This window comes from Crinia signifera, chromosome 12 (genome assembly GCF_055691185.1).
Source record: "Crinia signifera chromosome 12, ASM5569118v1, whole genome shotgun sequence".
Taxonomy (NCBI): Eukaryota; Metazoa; Chordata; class Amphibia; order Anura; family Myobatrachidae; genus Crinia; species Crinia signifera.
The window spans coordinates 52,590,473-52,602,872 of NC_139228.1; the positions used below are offsets into that span (position 1 = coordinate 52,590,473).

Here is a 12,400-nt window from a genome sequence, read left to right on the forward strand (position 1 = left end):
GTGTCAGTTGGTGGCACTCCCCTATCTGAATGTTAGACTGTGCTGCAGCCAAGCATCTGCAACTGCCACTGGCATGGAAGTCCAGAAACAGCATCTTGTCCCTCCTGGAACAGGTCATGTTGGGAGTGCCTAATGGGAAATCCACCACTGGTCTCCTGTATGTCTGAAAGGCACCAACTCGGAACATGTATGTAAATAAAGATATCACAGGACTGGAGGAGTTGGTGTACACCATGAAATACTAGCCAATTCATTATGCAGCAATGCTAGTCTGCTCATGAGATAGAAGCCACATTTAGCAATCGATTCCTCGTATGACAGGTGGAAAACGGTGGCCAGATTAGAGAACAAATTTAGGTTCTCTAATAGTTATTTTCACTAGTTGCGATATTAAGTTTAGAATTTAGAAAGGATAAAAAAAAAATTCCTATAGATCAGTTGCATAATGTAGGTGCCATTTAAGACTATGCTTTGTTCCATTATGACATCACAGTTACTGATGACATCACAGTTACTGATGACATCACAAAGCTACTTACACAGCTGCTGAAGTCACTGAGGCTCAGATTACAGACACTCATAGCTGTATACACATCTTGTGATATTGCTGGTCTGATTTTTTTCTCTGAGACCCCCTATTCTTGTCTTTGGACATAACATGGGACGTAAAAGGAGAAAGCAAGCGAAGGAGAAACCATGGAGATGTAGATCATGGAGATATAGAGGAAGGAAGATGCATTGGAGAAGGAGACAGTGCAGGAAAAGAGAGCAGTCAGCAAGAATGGTGAGAAGAGATGCATTTGTGGCATGTGTAAGAAGAGGTTGGCGGAGAATTGCGAGATTTATGACAAAGAAAAGAGATCAGGTCATAAACTCATGTCGCAAATTTCAAAGATTTTGGCATGTGAGACACAGGAGAAACACGGTCATTACTGAAGATCCAGGTGAAGGATGCAGCCATTGGGCAGGCCAAATGAACTTGCCAAACAGAGAGAAAACCGAAAAAAAATCAAGCAAAGCAGCCCCCCAAACACACTGGGAACGATTTGCTGGTTTTCTTACAAAGAAAAAACAACGATTTTTAACAGCAATTGGCAGAAGACAACCAGACATCCCACCGGCTCAGCAAACTGCAGAGAAAAGCGCCACTGCCCCCTTAACCGTGGAAACATTTACTTTTCACTTGCTACTGGGAGAGGGAAGTTATGGCAAAGTAATGCTCGCGACAGAGGCCATTCATAAGGAAAGAGTGGCAGTTAAGATCTTACAGAAGAGAGCCCTTATTAAAAAATCAAAGGAGAGAGCATTACTAGAACAAGAGGACATTTTGACAGAGTGTCGTGTTCTTCAGTTGGCACATAAGAGTCCATTTCTGACCCATGGATTTGCAGCCTTCCACACATACAGTTATCTGTACTATATCATGGAATTGGCTGGTGGAGGGGATTTGTTCCATTATGTGAAAGCAAAGTATCCGTTGATGCCAACCACAATAACATTCATTGCAGCAGAACTGGTCTGTGGCCTTCAGTTCTTACATTCCAGAGGCATAATACATAGAGACCTAAAATTGAACAACGTTTTGCTGACCACAGATGGCCATATAAAGATCACAGACTTTGGCCTGGCCTTAATGAATGCATATGGAGAGGACAATACCACAGAACCTGTTGGGACACCTGCCTATGTGGCTCCAGAAATGATAAAATGCCAGTCATACAGCGCAGGGGTAGACTGGTTCGCATTTGGGGTCATGTTATATATCCTCACCCTAGGGCACTACCCTTTTCATGGAAAGGACAAAAAAGCGATTCTCAGTAGGGTCCTTGATCAAGAACCATCGTATTCAGGGCTTACTGATCCCATAACAAAAGACATTCTATCTAAGCTCCTGTGCAAAAAACAGACCCTTCGGCTCGGGGTGCGCGGAAATGTGCGTAAACACCCCTTCTTCTCTTCTGTTAAATGGAAAAGGATAGAGACTGGAAAAGCAGCATCTCCAGTAGTCCAAACGCACAATCCCTTCAGTTATCTAGATCAAGTTCCTTTGCCCTGCAGTGAAGCTGACAAAAAAATGCCAATTCGTTACATGCACCACCGCATGTTTGATGACGTTCAATTTGTGTGCCCTAAATGGGGTGAAACGTACCATAATGCGCCAATGGAGCCAGATATACCACCACCTGACTTCGACCTGCACAAAAAACAATAAAAAAAAAAAAGTGAAGCTGACAAAATGCCAATTCGTTACATGGACCACCGCATGTTTGATGACATTCAGTTTGTGTGCCCTAAATGGGGTGAAACGTACCATAATGCGCCAATGGAGCCAGATATTATACCACCACCTGACTTCGACCTGCACAAAAAACAACAGTAAAAAAAAAAAAAAAATCTTGTACAGGTGCCCATACACCTTACAATTATTGTATACAATATCGCATGTCATTGCATCTCGGTTTTGCGATGATCATCGCAAAACCAAGATGCGATAAGATGCGATATTGTATACAATATCCATGATCTTTACTCTGGTATGAACTCCACTGTAAACTGGGGATTAGGGCTACTGGCGACACCCCACAAAAAAAACGACACCAGGCAGCCACCTCACGGGTGTGTTGGAAGAGCCGCTAAGCATTTTTAAGATGTTGACAGTGACATCCACCTCATGAATAACTTAATAAATTGAATAACTTGATAAATTGAATTACAGATGGAGCCTCCACCGCCAGGGGTGCGTGCGTACGAGACTCTCACGCGCCTCGTGGCAACAGAGCCTGCCGCCTGTCCCCGCTGCCTCCCCCGCAGTCGTCCCGTCCCCCCCCCCCCCCCCCCCCGGAACTGGGCAGTGTCTCCCTGAAGCGGAGACGGGCAGGGAGACGCTGCCCATCCGCCGCAATACTGGGTGTGAGACGCACGCGCATCCCAGTCCCTATCACCAGCGCTCGCCAGTGACAGGGATCTGGTGGGCGCTGGCCAAGGATGAGCGGCGCTACAGGGGCTATCTAATTAGCCCCAATAACGCATGCTTTAAGTCATTAAAGAGGAAAGGGTACTTGTGTAGTTTCAATATACACCCAATATATCGGATGCGATATCGGCCAATATACGCCCAATATATCGGATGCGATATCGGCCGATATATCGATATTTTGACCTGTTCATAACCCCACTATCCACTACGCATGGAGATGATTTTATTTAGTGTGGCGAGAGCAGCGAGCCACCGAGCCCGAAGCGTGGCGAGCCCCGTGAGGGGACTCCGATTACTGCGCTCGCCACCAGGGCCGCCACTAGGAATCTTGGGGCCCGGGATGTGCCGATGTGGGCAGCTGCCCGGGCCCCTCCAGAGGCCAGGGACAGCTGTACCAACAGCATCCCGATGTCGGCGGCCTTGCTCGCCACATTATATAAAATCAAATCCATGCGTAATGGATAGTGGGGTTATGAACAGGTCAAAAATTGCATCGATATATTGGCCGATATCACATCCGATATATCGGACGACGTGAAACTACACTTTACTTGAAAACGCCACTAGGCCTGGCCACATTTCTTGAGTTGGACAAACTGAAAGCCACACGGTGACGTTACCAAATAATTCCTGCATCTGCCTCTGCCTGTGGTAGGTAGATGTACCCAGAAACGCGCTGGACGCCCTCCAACTATACAGAAGCACAGACACTCGGGAAAACAGTTTGTCAGTTTGTAGTATAAAAGCAGCGCAAGACGAGTCTGGTCTGGATCAAACATTACTTCATTTATACTTTACTGACAGATAATTCATTCTGACAGGGTTGATTGCAATCGGTTACCCAACAAGACCCTCACTGCCACTAGAAACTGTCATACACCATGATTTAATAGTGGACCGGTCACTCCAAAAATATAACTGCTTTGCCATCTATAAACAAGAAATACTTACCCAGCCAGAATGCAAAGCGCCAATCAAATGGTGTGCAAGCGCTGGAGCCGCAAGTCGGCTGAGGTAAAAGCGATTCAGGGGTAGATGTATGAAACGGTGATAAGGGAGGAGGAGTGGCCCATGGCAACCAATCAGCTGCTCTGTATAATGTTATATTATGCAAATTATAGATGTTACGTCAGTGCTGATTGGTTGCCATGGGCCACTTCTCCTGTGGCTCACTGCTCCCTTATCACTGCTTCATACACCTACCCCTCAGTGACATCAGTAGTGGTGGCATCACTTAGCACTGGTGTACTGATAATGTATGTGTGGTATACACTGCACATGGGTGCCAGAGTCAGAGAGAGCCCTGTGCCACCCACCCTGCTGCTACTGCCTGGCACACAAACAGTATAAAAACACAGCACAGAAAACAAAGTTGAACTCTGCAATATTCAGGATCTGCCCAGCTCGCAGGCTTCATCCCCCCCTCCCCCTGGAATATCTCTTACCTACATTTGCCAGGTGAGGACACAGGCCGCCGCTGTGATATGTGGCTGGGTCCTCCACTTGTGGGAACCGGGAGAACAACGAAGGCGCAACCAAGGGCTGGCTGGCAACTTTGAGCCTGGGGGGCCAGTCCAGAGCACTGGCCCATAAGTAACAGCGCATCGTTAAATTTAGGTTTTGCAGTTTAAAAATATGTATTAATAAAAAATAAAAAAAACAATAATAGGACACCACAGGCTGCTCCCCTGTATAACATCAGGACACCACAGGCTGCTCCCCTGTATAATATCAGGACACCACAGGCTACTCCCCGTCTTATAATAATAACAGGACAACAGAGGCTGCTCCCCCTGTATAATATCAGTACACCACAGGCTACTCCCCGTCTTATAATAACAGGACAACAGAGGCTGCTCCCCCTGTATAATATCAGGACACCACAGGCTACTCCCCATCTTATAATAACTGGACAACAGAGGCTGCTCCCCTGTATAATAATGGGACCCCCACAGGCTGCTACTCCTGTATAATAAAAGTACACCACAGGCTGCTACCCCTGTATAATAGGACACAACAGGCTGCACCCCCTGTCTTATAATCATAACAGGACCCCACAGGCTTCTACCCCTGTATAATAATAATGGGACCCCCACAGGCTGCTCCCGCTGTATAATAACTGGACCCCCACAGGCTGCTCCCCCTTAAAATAATAACTGGACCCCCACAGGCTGCTCCCCCTGTATAATAACGGGTCCCCCACAGGCTGCTCCCGCTGTATAATAACTGGACCCCCACAGGCTGCTCCCCCTTAAAATAATAACTGGACCCCCACAGGCTGCTCCCCCCTGTATAATAACTGAACCTTACAGGCTGCTCAGCCTGTAGAGTCCCACTCCCTCTTAAGGTGGCCATACATTAGAAAGATATTGTACCCAATCATACAATCTCAATTGATTGTAAAATGGATTGTATGCAGATTGTGTGCACATTGTGTGTCCAAAAACCACCAAGGACTGCCGAAGAATTGAAGGGAAATTGGACACAATCATGAGCGCAATCGATCTTAAGATCAATCTTTCTGATGTATGGCCAGCATTACCTTGATGCCAGACAGTGAGGCAGGCTGCAGCATAGGGAAGAAAGTGTAACGCACAGGCAGGAAGTAGGTGGAACATACAGAGTCTCTGTAGTGGCCTCCTGCACTAGACATGTCCTGATTAAGATCAAATTAATTTTAAATGATATACACTGCCTGTTACATAAATGGTATATATGAAGCCTATTACATTAGTTATTCACTTAAACTGTATATGAATTATTATATATATATATATATATATATATATATATATATATATATACATACAGGTCGAGTATCCCGTATCCGAATATCCGTTATCCGAATTATTCCGAAATACGGACATTCCAGAAAGTGACATTTTTTTTTTTTTGCTAAAAACTCACTGGGGACATTTGTAACAGCATCACTGGGGACATGATATGTAACTGGCACTATATATGTGCAAGACAATGATTGCTTGGCATTCAAATTCAGTGCTGAGATAGTACACACATTTTGTTTCACGTTTTGAAACCTTGTTTTTTGAACAATTAAAATATATTTGTGTATTTTATATGGTAATAAAATATATTTGTGTGTATATTATGTGTTTATACAGCATACATGCAAGATACTTCAAAATACATCCTTGAAATATTAAAATATTCCGAAATACGGAATAATCCGTTATCCAAAATTCTCCTTGTCCCGAGCATTTTGGATAAGGGATACTCAACCTGTATATATATATATATATATATATATATATATATATATATATATATATATATATATATATATATATATATATATATATATATATATATATATACATACATACATACATACATACATACATACATACACACACACACATCCAGTGGGCCCGGCATTCAGACCCCCCCGTGGGGTAACTTGCTCAGGTGCCCTCAGTGCAAGTGAAATCACTTGTAAACGTACAATGCTGGAACAAACCGCGGCACTCTGAGAATTCCAAACTGTGCAAACCAAGTGAAACTTTTTAATTGTCTAAATTTTTCGGGGATTCTTCCCCTTCTTCAGGACAACCAGAATACAAAAACAAAGTGCAATAAATAACCACACCAAAACTTACCCCACCCTCCGGCATTCCCGCGTCCCCGATGTCGCCTCCCCGTCTCTCCGGGCATCAACCGGAAGTGTTGCTGTACCAGGAAGTGTGCGCGCTGACCCCAGCGGTAACCAGGAGACTCTAACTCCCCTGGTACTTCCGGCCTCCGTCTCACGTCACTCCACCTCCGTCCTCTGACTGCCGGGATACCCGTACACATCCGGGTGGTAACCAGGGCGACCCGGCTGCCTCTGCAAAATATAAACAAACAATCTAAATACTGTTGCTAAAACGTGAACATTCATGGTATATATTAAAATACAAAACAGTTAATGTATTGTGATACAGTGATGAACACATAACATCAGATGCTCCCCATAAAAATGTTAAATATTAAAACACTAAGAGAAATGGTTCAATTCATAAACTTATACTGTGTGTGGGGAGCAAAGCAGTGCATCTTGTGGTCGGAGAGAAGCCTTAAAGCTCCCCCTATTGCTATATCTATAAAAGTGCTTAGTGCAAAACGATATTTAAAATGACACATATCGAATGCTGGCTGAAACTAATTTGCATAAAAAAGACCAGCATCAACCATGAACTGTGTTTTTCTCAAAAGAGCTAAAACTAGAGTCCTTGCTGCCGGAATAAAGCTGCACTTGCCACTTTCCCTACCTCCAGTGGTGTAAGTTTGCCCCATTCGCCCAGAGGCATGATAAATGTTGCTGACCCCCTACACACACAGCTTTCGCTCTGCTGCACACAGGACTCTCACTTAGACACACACACCTCTCACTCGGAGGCACAAACGCCTTTCACTCAGACACACACACACACCTTTCACGCAGACACACACACACACACACAAATGCCTCTCACTCAGACACACACTCCTTTCACACCTCTCAATCAGACGCACACACCTCTAACTCAGACACACACCTCGTGTAAATGTTGATGTGGTATATATACACCATAAGTTCACGAAAAATTACATTTGAAATGTTTACCCACTCATAATTAGCATACTGTGGCACAATGTATGTCTGCTTGTGTAATGCTCCTAGTCTTGTAACATACTCATAACAACAATGGGGGTATTCAATGCCATGGGCAAGCAGTGACAGCGAGTAGGACTTTCTGCTTGCTGTCACTGCTCACCCTGTCAGTATTCCACTGACCCCCCTCATACGCAAATTCCCCCTCGCTCCGTTTATTGAGCGAGGGGGAATTTGCGTATGTGACTGCAGAAGCTGCGAGACTCGCAGCTAATTACAGCGAGTTTGCTGCATTAGCTGCAGGTCTCGCTGTTTAGGGGAATCCTCGCTGTCCTGTGACGGTGAGGATTCCCCTGGAATGTTGAATAGTGCGACCGGCCAGCGCGGGGGTTAAACAGCGAGCATGGCTGGTTTTCTGTGATCCACTCTGTTTAAACCCCACGCAGCGGCATTGAATACATGCCATAGTTGCAACTCCAAGATGGAACAAGCTGTAAACAGCGCCCTAGACATTGGCCATCATAGTTAAAAGAAATACCACAACCTTACTTATTGCAAGCCCAGGAATAGTACAGTAGACCACAATATATAGGAAACACTTTCCACAACAAATGAAGAGGCCACCATATCTTACAAGTTTATAGAGTCCTGGACTGTACTGGACATTTCTCACTGCTCAATAAAGGTGGTTCCAAAATCACATCTCTCACTCAGAGACACACAAACCTCTCACTCACATGCATACACACACACACACACACACACCTCTCACTCACATGCATGCATGCACACACCTCTCACTCACATGCATGCACACACACCTCTCACTCACATGCATGCACACACACCTCACTCACATACCTCCCAACTTTTGGCTTGAAGAAATAGGGACACTCGCGCGGGGCGTATGCAAATGAGGGCGCGGCTTATGCTAATTAGCCGCAACCTCATTTTCATACGAGAATAGATGCTGTGCGCATGCGCACAGCGTCTATTCTACTAGATTGGGGGGTCTCCCAACTGCCACCCCCCGCAGCGGGACAATGCCTGCCGCGGGTGGGACAGAGGGACAGGACCCGAAAATCGGGACTGTCCCTCTAAAATCGTGACAGTTGGGAGGTATGCACTCACATGCATGCATACACACACACCTCTCACTCACATGCATGCACGCACACACACCTCTCACTCACATGCATGCACACACGCACACACACACACACACCTCTCACTCACATGCATGCACACACACACACACACACCTCTCACTCACATGCATGCACACACACACACACACACACACCTCTCACTCACAAGCATACACACACACACACACACCTCTCACTCACATGCATGCGCGCACACACACACACCTCTCACTCACATGCATGCACACACACACCTCTCACTCAGACGCATACACACACACACCTCTCACTCAGACACACACACACACACCTCACTCAGACACACACACACCTTTCACTCAGAGAGACACACACACACCTCTCACTCAGAGACACACACACACACCTCTCACTCAGAGACACACACACACACTTCTCACTCACATGCATACACACACACACACCTCTCACTCAGAGACACACACACACCTCTCACTCAGATGCACACACCTGTTTTATTAAACACACACTCCTATTTCAACTAAATAAACAAAACTTCCCCTAAGAAAACAAACACACACTTCACATAAAAAATGTACAAACATATCAAATCATTGCTCCGTCCGTCCCCCCCCCCCCCCACACACACACACTGTAACATGAACCAGGTGGCTGTCAGTGCCCCTACCTGTGGCTATATTCCCCACACGGTGCAGGAGAGCACTCCAGCCAGCCAGCTACTGCAGCATTGGAGCCCAGAGGAGCTGTGCGCAGCAGCTCCCCCTAGTGTCAGTCGGCTGCCAGCTCATTCTCTATGTGAGAAAAGAAGGCGTCACCTGCACTGGCGGCCATGTTTGTGTAGCTGCGGCCATGACCTGAAAGCCGCGGCTAGGAGGATGAATAAAGGAAGGGGAGGACAATGCACGGATCACCAGGCTGGCGGCATGAATTTCGACTCGTGGAGGTTTCTGGTCACTTCCAGGCCGCTGCTCTTCCACCCACTGTGCACAGATCTGTTCGATAATCTGGAGGTTTCTTACAGCATTTGATGCAAATCGCATTCGATGTGATCTCTGCCCGATTTTATTATAGCAAGGTGCATTCGATGCATCGCAGGATTGTATGCACAATTCTACGCCAAACAAAAAGCATTTTTGATGCGATTTATCAAAAGGTGATCTTCAAGGGAAATGGAGGTACTGGTTTCCTAGCACGGCGCCACCAATTTTAATTGTAAGCCATCGGGTCGGAAAAATCGGGTCGATCGCTTCACATGCAATGCGACGGACCCGATTTTTACATTGGACCCAATTTTAAATGCCCCCCAGACCCCAATTTTCATTGTATACACACCATGATGGGTCAAATGCCCCCCCCCCCATTGTTAACGCCACCCCATGATGAATGCCAACCCGAAGCGTGGCGAGCGCAGCGGTACGCGTCCTCCGACCTTTTCATACCCCCGTCGGCGTGGAGTTGATCTTATATAGTGTGGCGAGTGCAGCGAGCCATCGAGCCCGAAGTGTTGGGAGCGGACGCGCTTTACTTCACAGGTATTACACGTGCGCTCGCCACACAGCGGGCTCGGTGGCTCGCCACACTATATAAAATCAACTCAATGCCGACGTGGATAGTGGGGGTATGAAAAGGTCGTAGGACGCGTACCGCCGCCGCTCGCCAAGCTTCGGGTTGGCGTTCATCGTGGGGTGGAGTTAACAATTGGGGGCATTTTTACATACAAATTACCCATCAGGGTGGGTATACAAGCAAAAATCGGGTCCATTTGGGCCATTTAACATTGTTCCTTATGTAAAATCGTGTCCATCGCATTGGTCGCATCGCATGCCATTATAATGGCATACAATGGACCCGATTTTACATAGGAATTTAACATTGAATACAATGCATACAATGTAAAATCGCGTCGGACGCATCGCATGCCATTATAATGGCATGCGATGGACCCGATTTTACATTTGTTGGTAAAGCAGTAAAAAAGCCCAAAATCAGGTCGGTCTGGTCCCTGAATGTAATCGCACAAGTGTATGGGTAGCATAAGACTTATGAGACTATTCTCACATGTGCAGATCGAGGACGCTATTGCCAATGTATGTCAGTGGGAGCCCCCTATCCACGGCAATACTACTTGCCATCACAATTGCACCATCAATGGTTGTTTAGCATTATGGTCATGACCGTCGCCTTCCCTACTCTTCAGCACAGAACGCGCTTATGCAATCAGGGAATTGTTACTGTCCACAGATATCATCTAAAACACGTCTTCAACCTGTGGCCCTCCAGATGTTGTAGAACTACATGTCCCAGCATGCCCTGACAGTTTTGGCATGCTGTCATAGGAAATATGTGGCAATGCATGTTGGAACATGTAGTTTCACAACATCTGGAGGGCCGTAGGTTGAAGACCCATGATCTAAAACAAACAAAAAATAAATAAAACAATTATCTATGGATGTTCGGTGGGGCGGGGAGCGGCGCAGACCTGTTCGAATGAACACAACCTAAGTACCAACCTGTCATTTTTCAAACACAGCCTGTAACAGGCCAGTTAGGAGCTGATTGGCTGGTACTTTATCAATGTCCACTAAATCTCTCTCCAAGTGTTAGTACATAGGGGCAGATTTATTAAGCTTGGTGAAGTGATAAAGTGTCTGGTTTTTATCACCGGCCAATCAGCTTCTACCGTTGAAGTTACAGGCCTGTTTAGAAAAATGACAGGTAGGATCTGATTGGCTGGTGATAAAAACCAGACACTTTATCACTTCACCGAGCTTAATAAATCTACCCCACAGTTCCCTAAGAAATGTGGAATGAAAACATGAAGGGCCTAGTGACAGCAGGTAGCCAGGTACAGAACACGTCAGAATAGGGACAATTTATCCTATTCTAATGCCACAAATACAATATGAGAAGGAATTATTATTTTAGGCATTATTCATTTTGAAGTATTAGTAAATAAAAGTGCTCATAGAACCCATAGTTACTATTACCCCTATCACACCGCTCCTCGGACCCAGGCAATTGCCGGCTTGGAGAACACAGCGCATCAGCTCAGCGCAGACATGCGGTGACTCCCTGCTCAGCCAGCTGTAGTGCGCATGTGCGAGATCCCCAGAACCAGCACCACCACAGCCAGGGACAGCACTACTACATCCAGGGACAGCACTACACCTGCAGCTGCCAAACTGTCGGCCTTGCTAACCATACATACACTGCCCTGCAAATTACCGTGCATATAGCATAATACCGTGTATATAGACAGCAGTGCTGATATAGACTTTCATTTGCCACACACACCGCCAGTGTAATACATGGGAGGGGGCAGCTTTACAGAGAATATTTGGCCATTCACACCCGTCCCTGCCCCAGTGGACGTTACAATCTATACACCCTACAATATCTACACACACATACACTAGGACTGCTAGAAACCAATGTACCTACTAGAATGTTTTCAGGCTGTGGAAGGAAACCCACAAAGGGAGAACATCGCTACTCTAAACACATGGAGCCTTTGGAGAAATTGTACCCGTGAGGCAGTAATGCTAACCACTGTGCCATCAGTGCTGTCCAACAATTGAGACAAGAGGAGCGAGATGTAGCGAAGGTGGTAGATTTATCGATCCTTCGAAAAGAGGTCAAGTTGACGAGTTGCAAATAGCAACCAAATAGATTTGAGATATTCTG

At 46.0% G+C, this 12,400-nt stretch overlaps 1 long non-coding RNA gene across 1 annotated transcript in view; it reads right to left on the bottom strand.

The window, feature by feature from the left end:
- LOC146050074 (uncharacterized) overlaps positions 1–12,400 on the bottom strand; it is a 54,361-nt gene that overhangs the window by 6,219 nt on the left and 35,742 nt on the right. The window contains exon 2 of the long non-coding RNA XR_014466257.1: positions 6,595–6,821. This is a non-coding gene — a long non-coding RNA (uncharacterized LOC146050074). The remainder of the gene's footprint in view (positions 1–6,594; positions 6,822–12,400) is intronic.